The sequence below is a fragment of the Schistocerca piceifrons genome, chromosome 2, assembly GCF_021461385.2.
Source record: "Schistocerca piceifrons isolate TAMUIC-IGC-003096 chromosome 2, iqSchPice1.1, whole genome shotgun sequence".
NCBI lineage: Eukaryota > Metazoa > Arthropoda > Insecta > Orthoptera > Acrididae > Schistocerca > Schistocerca piceifrons.
This window is the reverse complement of record NC_060139.1, coordinates 208,519,923-208,531,314: the sequence shown is the minus strand read 5'-3', so window position 1 is coordinate 208,531,314 and position 11,392 is coordinate 208,519,923. Positions and strand designations below refer to the sequence as shown.

The 11,392-nt window shown below is 43.6% G+C and overlaps 1 protein-coding gene across 1 annotated transcript in view; it reads left to right on the top strand.

Moving 5' to 3' along the window:
• Nucleotides 1-221: 221 nt before the first annotated feature.
• Nucleotides 222-11,392, top strand: part of LOC124776562 (flocculation protein FLO11-like) — a 481,553-nt gene continuing 470,382 nt past the window's right edge. The window contains exon 1 of the mRNA XM_047251601.1: nucleotides 222-365. The gene's annotated coding sequence lies outside the window, so the exon portion shown is untranslated. The remainder of the gene's footprint in view (nucleotides 366-11,392) is intronic.

Below are 11,392 nucleotides of genomic sequence, written 5' to 3'. Positions count from 1 at the left end.
AATGTTACTAGCTTTACCGATAACACGCGCGCTGCCCTTAGGAATTAAGAAAATCGACCGCGGCGAGACATCGCCACGGAGTGATAGCTGCGCGCGCACAGCAGCCGCACTGGCAGCCGTTAGTTCCGCGGGCGGCCGCTAGCAGGCGCCGGGCGCTGGCGTCGCCGCCCGCCGCCGGTACGGCCGGTGCGCGTCTGCAGAGCCAGTCTGTCTGGTGGCAGGCAGAGTGAATGAACCCGCGCGCTGACAGCCCGGGCCGTGTGTAGTGCGCCTACGACGCCGACGTCTGCTCCGTACGGGACCTGTTCCGCTGAGCCGACACGCAACCGGAGCGCGCCAGGGGTCGACTTCTCGCCGAGCCGAAGGTGAGTCCAGTGCACTTCCGGTCGGCCGCCGCCAGCTTGTGCCAACAAACCGCGGCCGGAATTATCCTCCTGAATGGATGACGTGTCTATTGTTCGGAACAAACGGCGCGCGGAGATACGGCTGCTGTCATAGCGGCACGAAAACATAGGCTCCCAATGAACACACAGCTCTTGCAGTGGAGCTGTACAGGGCTGTCATTTTAATTTATTCGGCTGAACTTGCTTCTAGAACCACGACATGAATAAAAATCAATTCTGTAACAAACTGTAAATTTACTGAAGATACGCGATGCCTGTACGCACATTTTCACGCCTTTTGTTTCCCATCATTACAAGATTCGTCCACTTCAGGATTCCCTTTCCACAAATGATTTTCCTAGCTGTAAATACTGAAGAGTTATGCTGCTTTATATAGATCCTAGATTCACAGATTCTGCTTTATGAGTCTCCAAAATGTTGTCCATCGTAATAGCCAATGAAATTAACAGCTGCTCAATATAGTTATATCTTTGTAACTGGACCAAAACGCATTTTCTTATTAAGTCGGTTCTATTGTCATATACTTGTAACGAGTTTTGGAGTTTTCTCTCCATCATCAGGTACATATTAGAGATTACATATTAGTGCCAGAGATTTTGGATTTTGTGTTAAGTGTGGTCGCACTTTATTGGGGGGGGGGGGGGGGGGGGGCGGGTGAGACGTAAACACAACGTCAGACACGAACCATCTTCCACACTGCACTGAAAGTTTTAAGCAATTTACCTGGTGACGGGAATTTCAACGCCGAAACTCATTATGGAGGTATGGCAATAACAATGACTAATTACAACATTGCAAATGCTGTTTAGAAATTGTTCTTACAGCCCCATCTACACTCAACGTATGATTTCCATACTAATTGTTTCTAATATGTTATCCAACCGTAACTGATGTAGTTTACACATTGTTCTTTGTAACTCATCTTCGCTTTCTTCCAAAATTGTTACAACATCTGCCTACATATTAAAATTTACATATTTATTTCTGTTAATTTGTAAAACTCGATTTACCGCCTGTCTTCAGGTCTTAAACAAATCATTTACATCCACACTAAATAAGGTTAGTGGAAGGTTGCAGCCTTGTTACAAATGATGTAACAATTTTGGAAGAAAGTTTATGTGAGCTACAACAAGCATTCTATACACTACATCAGTTAGGAAAAAGAGAGTTTAACCATCGTATATCAATAAAGAAAATCAAAATTATGGCTGATAGTGTGAAATATGCTAACCACTCAAAAATAATAGATAATATTCCACTTGAGCAAGTCTACACCTCTAACTTTTTAAGATGCTATATAAGCTATGACATGGACAAGAACATAGAAACTAAGATTAACAAATATTTATCAATATGCGAAATGATAAACAAAACATTCCAACCCAAAATGCGGAAGGAAACAATATTGAAATTTTCAAAACTGTTGCTAGTCCTGTATTGCTGAATGGAAGTCAGTTATGGGTCCCTAAAAAGCCGTGGTAGAAGTAAAATACAAGCAACAGAAATGAAATTTTTCGCGAAAGCCAGGGAAGACCACATAAGAAATGATAATTTCAGAAACAAATTAAATCATAATCGGAACATCACCTACAGCGGAAGAGTGCAGAGAGTCTCACGTCAGGCTATACTATAAGAGGCAAGAAGGGACACAGGAAGACCCAGAACCAGGTGGCCGATAAAAGTGTATACGATACAGGAACAAGTGCGTGAACCTGAAATTGCGAAAGGAGGAGGAGGAGGGGAAGGAGAAGAAAAAGACGATGATGATGATGATGGTGATTGTTATTCAACGCCAACCAGTGGAAACAACACGCGCATGCGGTACAGGTGGGATCTTCCTTCGGAAACCGTACGAAATCCTGAACGTTGAATGTCAAACAAGCAAGCGAGTTTACGCATGTTTACAGTTTGTGAAAAATGTGGTCATTTGCTTCGTACAGCTGTCTGTATGTGGTGCCGCTGGGGATTGTTATATCATTTCATGGCGTCGTTGCGTAATTCTGGGAGGTGCGTAGAATACCACAGTCTTGGGGAAAGTTTTATCTTAGGTGCTCGCTACACAGATAATCGATAGAGGGTTGACGCCGCTTCAGCGCTAAGCTTTCGGCGTCCCGTGTGTGGTTTCCGTCAGAGATCGTCAGATAACTGTGCCCTGTAATACGTGGTGTTTCCTTAATCATTGCCATCTGATACTCTTTTAACTGTTTCTCTCTCTTTCTCACTCACATTGCGTGCCAGTCACGCCGATCTTAATCTTTCAGTTCTCAATTGAAAGCTGACTCCATAATCCTGTATGTCTAGAGAAATTATCTTTCTCTCTTCCACTTAAAACACCGGCTTGTTTCTTCATCTATTTTATCTGTAACATTTGCATTTAACTCACTACCTTATTTTTCTTATTGTTACAACATCGCATTTCGGATGCAAGTGTCTTTTTAATATGTTCTTCAGTATTTACCAGGGTAGTGGCACAGTCCGCTATTTTTGATATTTTGTCTCCATTTTCGACGGAACGATAGCCTGTTATCGTATGTGACAAGTGATACTTTACAGCATTTAGATCGCTATGTAGTGTTTCTGCCCAGCAACTGTCATGGTCAAACCCGGAACCTTCTTCCATCAACGATCACTACGAAGCCTCCCTGTACCAAACATTGTAGATGGTTATGTCTAACTTATCAGCTGGACCGTCCAAATAATCAAACGTTTTCTTACGCCATCGTTTGAAACGTGATTCTATCTAGTCGCTCGAGCTGTCGATGTATGCATCTTTGTTTTCATGACAGTCTAGCCTCTGATGTCTTACCAGTCCATCCTGATGAGTCAGAGAATGTGACGGAAGGATAACGGTGTGGGAGACTTTAGACAGTTGATGATCTTTTATTTGTTGGTCGCAGGTGACGCCGGCATACGCTGCAACATGAATGGATCCAGGTTTTTGTTGATCAGCGAGTTATTGTCGGTGTTTTGTTAAGAAGCAAGCTGTATCGCATTTGTCGACGCTCCATATCTAGACTTGGTGAAGGAGACCAAGCTTCGCCAGCACGACGTCACCAGCGTAGAAAAGTATCTGTACTCTCGGCTGATACTACGGACTAATATGACACGCCATGTGGGATGCTGTAACTGAATGTTAGTATCAATTCAGCTGAAATATATACAACAGCAGAAAGCGTATTTCCACTGTAGATCTATGAAAGGTGGCGGCATTATGCATGCTAGTCGTAACTAATTATACATCTGCTTCGCAGAATGGGACTAGAACTGAAATGGGGCAAAACTATAAGAAATAATTAGCAACATTTATTAACAGGTAGGACCACAACTGCAGGAGTAACAGTTAGTTGCGTGGCACTTGTTGTCTTACTCCTAATACAATGAATTTTAAATAACTTTGCTCTCTGTTGGCAGTCTATGAGTTAGTCACAATGACTGAAAGGTACACTCGCCGATAACTGCTCCTATTGCTCCGTAAATAGCGACTGTTGTGTCGGAACTATAGTCTACTGAAAAGAACTACCGGAACTGTGCTAATTCTAAGAAATCACGGAACTATATAACTGATGGCACTCTAGAAAGAGTGTGAACTGGAGTTTCAACGAAACTCACAATCGCCGGAATTGTCCCCAGAACAGATCATGGCCTCCTGCTTCTGAGTCGACGGGAAGGCTTGTACCAGATATTTCGAAGGTTCTGTGACAAACTGGGGTGGACTATCTAGACTTGCGCCATAGGATTAATAGTTGTAGGATCCCCTTAATGGGTCAGGTGCGCACTATACATCATAAGCAGTTATCCAAGTAGCTGACGGTGTGTGGGGTGTACCTTTGTCTTTTTTTTTTTAGAGTACGCTCTCTCCATTCAGTTCAGATAACGATTGCTGTAGGAAACTCCGAAGTATCAGTGTAAGCTCCAAAGAAATACCTCCTGCAGCTGAGATAATTCAAATCCTAGTGATTACCTGCCGAAGCGTTCGCAACAAAGAGACAGAGTTTGATGCGCTCCTAAAAAAATGTGAAGCTCACGTAATACTAGGCACAGAATGCTGGTTAAAATCAAAAGTTGACAGTCCTGAGATCTTTGGGGAAAATTTAAGCGTGTAGCGAAAGGATAGGCTAACGGGAAAAGGAGGAGGTGTATTTGATGTGTTGACTGCCTGATCCTGCCTGCTTTTCTCCTTATGCACGTTACCCCTACTGTCAAAAGTATTTTTTTCATCATTGATTTGCTCATTCGAGCTTGTTTTAATCGAGGCGATGTCTCATTGTGCCTCTCATCACTTCGCCGCTTTGTCTCAGAATCGTACTCAAAAATTCAATGAGACATCACCTGTGATCTCACTACTGAACCAAACGTGGTCTTTGACGATCCTCTCAAGATTAGCGCACACATTTCTCCGATTGTCATTCTGCTTAGCTGTGAGTTTTTTCGGCACAAACCCCAAAACTTCGGTCCAAACCTTGTGTACGGTGGAAGTGTTTAACAGGTCATACATCATATTTGTTGTTAAACGTCGGTCTGATCTCACAAGAGCACACACACGTTCAGCGTTTTCGCCACTTTTTGAAGTTGAAGGTCTCCCTGAGCAAGGATCATTTTCAAGGTGTTCTCGGCCTGCCAAAAAACATTTGTGCCAGCGAAAACATTTTGTTCTTGATAAGGAATGTTTCCCATAGGTCTGTTCCAACTTTTCAAAGGTCACCTTTGCAGATTCTACACGCTTAACACAAAATCTGAGGCGTTACGGTAAACACAACGACAGCACAACTTCACTGAGGGATCTCTCAAAAATCACGTGATGTCTGTACAGACCTGGAACTTGAACTGATCATCTGGAAGAAATTAACACGGAGGCCTACACGAGCAGAACATCACAGAGTTGCCAGATCGCTCGCAGAGTTGTCAGTCTCATTACTTTTCTCACACATCTCATAGGTTTTTGCTTCAGTTCTCCCTGTCATCCTGCTCTCTCCCTAGACAAACAACGGAGGGACAGAGTTAATGCTACTCACAGACCCGTTGATAATTAATATTCACTGCCGATGAAAATAGCTTGCTGTCGTCTCGAAATCTATAAATACAGGTCCAGCGTGGCTTTCAAGGTAATCTTACAGCATACTACGGCAAAATAGCAGCACGTTCCGGTAATGATGATGGAGGTGCATGTCGACGACAAACACTCCTCTCCAGAGGAAACCATAAAGCCTCAACAGTAACGTGATATGGTGACTGTGATCCTTATGCTCACAAAATCGGTCCTGGTCGATGCGAGCTGGGAGGTCCCCAGGGGCCCTGTAGTCTTGCAACACGCCGTCACAATTGGAGAACAAACATTTTACCATGGGATGGATCTGATCAGACAAAACGGTCACAGGGTAATAATAGGGCCAATGGAATACCACGATGTTGTTGTTGTGGTCTTCAGTCCAGAGACTGGTTTGATGCAGCTCTCCATGCTACTCTTTCCTGTGCAAGCTTCTTCATCTCCCAGTACCTACTGCAACCTACATCCTTCTGAATCTGCTTAGTGTATTCATCTCTTGGTCTCCCCCTACGATTTTTACCCTCCAAACTGCCCTCCAGTACTAAATTGGTGCTCCCTTGATGCCTCAGAACATGTCCTACCAACCTATCCCTTCTTCTAGTCAAGTTGTGCCACAAATTTCTCTTCTCTCCAATTCTATTCAATACCTCCTCATTAGTTATGTGATCTACCCATCTAATCTTCAGCATTCTTCTGTAGCACCACATTCCGAAAGCTTCTATTCTCTTTTTGTCTAAACTATTTATCGTCCACGTTTCACTTCCATACATGGCTACACTCCATACAAATACTTTCAGAAACGACTTCCAGACACTTAAATCTATACTCGATGTTAACAAATTTCTCTTCATCAGAAACGCTTTCCTTGCCATTGCCAGTCTACATTTTATATCCTCTCTACTTCGACACTCATCAGTTATTTTGCTCCCCAAATAGCAAAACTCCTTTACTACTTTAAGCGTCTCATTTCCTAATCTAATTCCCGACTCTTATAACTGCCATCTGGTTTCTGTACAAATTGTAAATAGCCTTTCGCTCCCTGTATTTTACCCCTGCCACCTTCAGAATTTGAAAGAGAGTATTCCAGTCAACATTGCCAAGAGCTTTCTCTATGTCTACAAATGCTAGAAACGTAGGTGAGGCTTTCCTTAATCTATTTTCTAAGACGTACCACGATATGGATGTCCAAATCATCGCTGAACCGCGCCATATTTCACTCTTTGGACGTGAACTGGGCCAGAAGTTGAAACGGTGTGAAACAAGACTCATCCGATCGAATGACTTCCTTCTATTGCTCCACACTTCAGGTTTTATGGCTTCAGCAACACGTTTTCCTCTTGAGGGCATTTGCTTCACTGATGAGTGGCTTTGGAATTCCCCTCTTTCTAGAGCTCCCTTCGGGTTGTTTTGTTGCTGACGTTGTTCATGAGTGCGACATTTAGCTCTTCAGTGATTTTTGCAGCCGCCATGCACATATTTTTCGTCACAATTCTCTTCAACGACCGTCTGCCCCGATCACTCAAACACAATTTCGTCCATCTTGTGACTTAGCGAATGATTTTTTTGCCGCTTTCCCTGTATACGGTGTAAATGTTAGATACGATGCCTCTTGAAACACCAAACACTTCAGCTCCTTTGTTTACGGAATTACCCACCATACGAGCACCAACAATTTGCCCACGTTCGAGCTCACTCAGCTGCGACACAACTCACTCGCAACTACACAGAACACTGTTCTGACCAAGAGTGTCACTTGTAACATATTGATGACATCGCACAGGTGGCGTTCGTGGTCAGACACAACAGCGCAGCGTACAGACTTGACTAGCATCTGCAGTTATGTTCAGGTATAGATTTATCACGGAGTTTCCACATTTTTGTCCAATTCCTGTATGTGGTATTCATGTTTGTGATAGTTTTATAATTTCATACAGGTAACTACGTAATAGTGGCGCTAGGGGTTATAGCTCCAGACGAGGAAGAGTGCTCGATATTGTCGTTATTGTAATAATAGTTAAGGAACTGGGGAAAAGATTTCAATCAGACCGTCCAAACGGCATTTCCCTGCATCAGGCAACAATATTATATCGCCGAATCAAGATCAGTTCATTTGACAAAATTGTGACAGATTTAAGATTTTGTTTATCGTTTTCATCTAACATTTACAGTTTGATGATCTATTTTGGTGGTTTCTTACAAATGCACTGGTTCATTTATAGTTACCCTCCTTTATGAATCCAAAGAACTCCAAAAAATAGAATGTGTTCTTCTTATGATTACGCGATTTAGACACAGTAATATCATTTCCAAGGGATCCTATACTGACAGCTAGACTGTGGTCAAAGCGAACATCGAGGAAATAAAAATATTTCAACATGCAATCTTGCCTGCTTAAAACTCTTATCGTCAAATATCTTTTCGTGCTCAACAACAAGTGCAATTTATATAAATCCAAACGCCAGGCAAACGCAGAGTACGCACTATCACCCACCGACTTTCGTTCTCTCATGACTCAGCAGCTAACATAAGCTGTGGACTCCAAGTGTTTGCCAATGAGTCACTCGCCTATGACAAAGGGTTGTCGTAATCAAGACCCCAATAATCATTCTATTCGTCATAAGACTGCAACGAGGCTTCGGCCTGGCAACTAATTCCAGATGATGAAAGCACAGGACGCATTGAAAACAAATGACCCAAATTTTAGTGTGGGTTCCTCACACTTAAAGATCAGATGTCCCATGGGATGTATTCACAGAGGTGGCAAAGGTCACGCGATAGCGACATGCATATGCAGGGTGGTCCATTGGTCGTGACAGGGCCAAATATCTCACGAAATAAACATCAAACGAAAAAACTACAAAGAACGAAACTCGTCTAGCTTCAAGGGGGAATCAGGCTGGCGCTATGGTTGGCCCGCTAGATGGCGCTGCCATAGGTCAAACGGATATCAACTGCATTTTTTTTTAAAATAGGAACCCCAATTTTTTTATTACATGTTCGTGTAGTACGTAAAGAAATATGAACGTTTTAGTTGGACCACTTTTTTCGCTTTGTGATACATGGCACTGTAATAGTCGCAACCGTATAAGTACGTGGTATCACGGAACATTCCGCCAGTGCGGACGGTATTTGCTTCGTGATACATTACCCGTGTTAAAATGGACCGTTTTCCAATGCGGAAAAGGTCGATATCGTTTTGTAGTATGGTTGTATGGTGATCAAAATGCCCAAAGGGCGTCAGCTGTGTATGCTGCTCGGTATCCTGGACGACATCATCCAAGTGTCCGGACCGTTCGCCGGATAGTTACGTTATTTAAGGAAACAGGAAGTGTTCACCCACGTGTAAAACGTCAACCACGACCTACAACAAATGATGATGCCCAGGTAGGTGTTTTAGCTGCTGTTGCAGACAAACTGCGCGAGATTCGGGAATCTCAAAAACGTCGGCGTTGAGAATGCTACATCAACATCGATTGCACCCGTACCATATTTCTGTGCTCCAGGAATTGTACGGCGACGACTTTGAACGTCGTGTACAGTTCTGCCACTGGGCACAAGAGAAATTACAGCACGATGACAGATTTTTGCACGTGTTCTATTTAGCGACGAAGCGTCATTCACCAACAGCGGTAATGTAAACCGGCATAATATGCACTATTGGGCAACGGAAAATCGACGATGGCTGCGACAAGTGGAACATCAGCGACCTTGGCGGGTTAATGTATGGTGCGGCATTATGAGAGGAAGGATAATTGGCCCCCATTTCATCGATGGCAATCTAAATGGTGCAACGTATGCTGATTTCCTACGTAATGCTCTACCGATGTTACTATAAGATCTTTCACTGCATGACAGAATGGCGATGTACTTCCAACATGATGGATGTCCGGCACATAGCTCGCGTGCGGTTGAAGCGGTATTGAATAGCACATTTCATGACAGGTCGTCGAAGCACCATACCATGGCCCGCACGATCACCGGATCTGAATTCCCCGGACTTCTTTTTGTGGGGAAAGTTGAAGGGTATTTGCTATCGTGATCCACCGACAACGCCTGACAACATGCGTCAGCGCATTGTCAATGCATGTGCGAACATTACGGAAGGCGAACTACTCGCTGTTGAGAGGATTGTCGTTACACGTATTGCCAAATGTATTGAGGTTGACGGACATCATTTTGAGCATTTATTGCATTAATGTGGTATTTATGCTGCGTTCTCAAAAAATGGTTCAAATGGCTCTGAGCACTATGGGACTCAACATCTTAGGTCATAAGTCCCCTAGGACTTAGAACTACTTAAACCTAACTAACCTAAGCACATCACAACCACCCATGCCCAAGGCAGGATTCGAACCTGCGACCGTAGCAGTCCCGCGGTTCCAGACTGCAGCGCCAGAACCGCACGGCCACCGCGGCCGGCGCTGCGGTCTCAGAAATGGTAAGTTCACAAAGGTACATGTATCACATTGGAACAACCGAAATAAAATGCTGAAACGTACCTACGTTGTATATTTTAATTTTAAAAAACCTACCTGTTTCCAACTGTTCGTCTAAAATTGTGAGCCATATGTTTGTGACTATTACAGCGCCATCTGTCACAAAGCGAAAAACGTGGTCCAACTAAAACATTCATATTTCTTTACGTACTACACGAATATGTAATAAAAATGGGGGTTCCTATTTTGAAAAACGCTGTTGACATCCGTTTGACCTATGGCAGCGCCATCTAGCGGGCCAACCATAGCGCCATCTGGTTTCCTCCTTCAAGCTAGACAAGTTTCGTTCTTTGTAGTTTTTTCGTTTGAAGCTTATTTTGTGAGATATGTCGCCCGGTCACGATCAGTCGACCACCCTGTATATAGAAGCCGGAAGTATCACGTAGACAACGTATAAAAGGGCAAAAAGTTTCGCACGTGATTATGGCCGCATGAGGGGAATTAACAGACTTGAACGCGGAACGGTTATTGGACTAGACGCATGGAACATTCCATTTCGGAAAATAGTTAGGGAATTCAATACTCCGAGTTGAACAGTGTCAAGAGTGTGTAGAGTATACCAAATTTCAGGCATTACCTCTCACCACGGACGGCGCAGTGGCCGAGGCCTTCACTCAACGACCGATAGCAGCGGCGTTTGCATAGAATTGTCAGTACTAACAGACAAGCAACACTGCGTGAAATAAACGTAAGGAATCAATGAGGGCGGCCAAATTTGGTGTTAATGGGCTACGGCAGCAGACGACCGACGTCAGTGCCTGTACTAACAGCTCGACATCGCTTCCAACCCCTCTCCTGGGCTCGTGACCATATCGGCTGGACCTCCAGGAATGGAAAACCGTGGCCCGGTTAGATGAGTCCCGATCTCAGTCAGTAAGAACTGACGGTAGGTTCGAGTGTGACACAGACATCACGAAGCCATGGATCCAAGTTGTCAACAAGGCACTGTGCAAGCGGGTGGTGGTTTCATAATGGCCTAGGGTGAGTTTACATGCAATGCAATGCGTTCTCTGGATCGCCCGAACATATTCTGGTATGATTTTTTTTCTTAGTAATTTAATTGAAAGCTTTGTTGCTTTGGTAAAAATAAAATTGGTTCTTTTTGTCGTGACAGAATAAATTACTATTAAGCAGCAACATGTGTAATTGATCCAGCTTTAAGAAATTCTATTACCTTTTAGCGGAAAATTCGTGCGGTACTCTCAAACGTTAGAAAAGTCGTGGTGTTCCGTTCGGAGCAGGAGGCGGCTGTCTTTTCTCATTCGCGATATCGAAAATTACTAAAAAATGAACAGAAATTTTTTTTCGGAGGAAGATCGCGCGGAGAAAACAGACAGAAGTTACATGAAAGAAACCTAAGGGACCAACTAATTGGATTTGTACGAACATATAAACGGAACTGAAAGAACTTGGAATAAATACTATAACGATGTCGTCACGACAGCCTC